General features: G+C 42.5%; 1 pseudogene; it reads right to left on the reverse strand.

Annotated features, from left to right (window-relative positions):
* Positions 1-46: 46 nt before the first annotated feature.
* The window catches only part of LOC119575912, a 10,495-nt pseudogene continuing 8,041 nt past the window's right edge, over positions 47-2,500 (reverse strand).

The following is a 2,500-nucleotide window of genomic DNA, read 5'->3' on the forward strand; positions in this document are numbered from 1 at the left end:
ACCCTCACACATTCCTTTAATCGGAAATATATCTACAAAGACAATATATCTTCTGATAACTTTTATTGTAACAATATGAAAAAATCACATGATTGTTATTACCTAAGAATAAGAAAGAAAACCTATCTTATACTTTTCCTTTATTCGACTGAGAGGTAGTCCTTACCCCTTGGAGGCCCCTAAAGGTAGGTGAAAAGGGGAGCCACCGTAACCATTGTATTCTGGAAAAAAAAGAGATAACAATATAAAAAAGATGATAGTTTACATATTTCAACAGCAACGTTTTCTCGAATTTTACCTTTTTGATATTCATTTTTCTAACACCCTCTTAGTTTTATGTGATGCAGATGCTAAGATGTAACTATCCTATATTTTTCTATTAGATATCTCAGAGCAATATCACACATATATGACCTTTTGATCGTATCCATGCCAACTGGAATATCGTAACATCGTGTGTCCTGAAGAACGTGGGGGGCGTCCTTGCCCCTGCGAACGCGATTCCTGAAGGCGATTACACCCCGCTCCTTATCCGTTCCTGAAAAACGTGGGGTGGGGATTTATCAAGGTCTAAATAAATGCTTACTGCTGTCAGTACTTCCACTGATATTTTCTTTGTAGGTTGGCAGCGTAACTTCTGTAATTTATTTTATATTATATCTCCTTTTGCCTGGTTCTTGTTTCCTCTCTTTCGTTACTTTTCTCCCTTTTATCTTTTCTATCTATCTATCTGATCAATATCATTTCCTCTCCCATTTTGCCTCTTCCTCTCTCCTCCTCCCTATAAGCCCTCTCGTTACAATCTCCGTTTCCCTCCACTCTCACTCTTCCCTTTCCCTTTCTTTTCCCTCTTTTTCTCCCACCCCTCTCATTCTTCTTCATTCCCTCCCCTTCCCTTTTCCTTTTTTAATTTCCATCCCCCATCTCCCATCTCAATCTCTATTTCCACTCCCCCCCCCCCCCCCCCGTTTACTCACCGGGAATCGTGTTATCAAGGAAGAACCCAAGACGCCCCCGACGAACATGGGCGTCCGCAGCAGCACCGAGATGACCTGGTTTGCTGTGAGGGAAACCTGTCTGGATGACACTGGGGTTCGCGTCGAGCCACTGCAAGGGTAGTGAGAAAGTGCTTTTATAATGCTCACGAGAATGTTAGGAAACTCATGCAGATTTAGAACGGGAGGGAGAGCCTGTTTTAAAGGAAAAAGTTGACTTTAGCTGAAGGACTTTGGGAAAATGAACTTATGCATATTTACTAGAAATCTGAAGTAACAGCGGGAAATAAATTGTGAAGGAATTTCGCTGATTATTTCATGCCTGTATAAATGTATAAAACACCTCTATGAAATCTCGAAACAACACTTCCCTCACACAATGATATCCAATAATATCTCATCCAGCATACCTTTGGCACGCCGAGACCCAGAAAGACAGAGATCCCGAAGACAAAGAGGTTCCTGGACGAGCCGAGATCCACGTACTGCAGCGTTGACACTCCGACGGCGGTGATCATCGCGAACATTACGACGAACACTCCGGCGACTACTGGTTCGGGCACGGTTACGAACAGTGCTCCGAACTTGCCGAACATTCCGCACAAGATCATAATGACGGCACTATATTGGACCACACGGAGGCTCCCCACCTGCGGGTATAATGTGGTAGAAGGAAAGGGAGTAAGGGAATATGTGCGGTCATGGTGCGATGGCGCTAATGAGTGTACAGTAGAAGGGATACAGAGGGCCATGGTGATTGCCTCTACTGCATCATACACAGGTTCCCCACCTAAGTATGGTGCAGTAGAGAGAGTAGTTATGCACTGCTGTGGTGTGATGGTAGAAGGTAAATGGATGACTGGTATGCAAAGGAGCGTTTAGGTGGGTAAATATAGTAATACATATAAAGTAATACACACAAATAAAGTATATACAAACATAAATACATTCATAGATAGATAGATAGAATAGATACATACATACATACATACATATATACATACATATACATATATATATAATATATATAATAATATATATATATATATATATATATATATATATATAGGTTGGTATATATATAGTATTCCAATCGTCCAGTAATGCACCAATATATATTAAGCCAGACAGTGAGCAGCATCTACACTCACCCCTTCTCTCCTTTCTCCGTTATCTTTCCTCCTCCCTACCCCTTCCCACCCTCTCACCCGCCATCCCTTCCCTTCACCCCCCCCCCACCTTCGTAATGCTGATGGCGCCGATGTTCTGCGAGCAAGAGGAGGTACCGCTTCCGGTGCCCATGAGGCCGGCGAGGACGCAGCCGAGTCCTTCGATGCCAATGCCCCGGTTGATGGCAATGAGTAGGCGGGGGCGGTGCTCCTGGTGGGACGAGAAGGACACTGTATTCGATTTTTATTTTTTTGTCGTAATAAGCCACATTTTACTGGGACTTCTATGTCATAAATGTTGTTTTCTTTAAGTTATATATATATTTTTTTCGTTTC

Source organism: Penaeus monodon, chromosome 8 (assembly GCF_015228065.2).
Source record: "Penaeus monodon isolate SGIC_2016 chromosome 8, NSTDA_Pmon_1, whole genome shotgun sequence".
NCBI lineage: Eukaryota > Metazoa > Arthropoda > Malacostraca > Decapoda > Penaeidae > Penaeus > Penaeus monodon.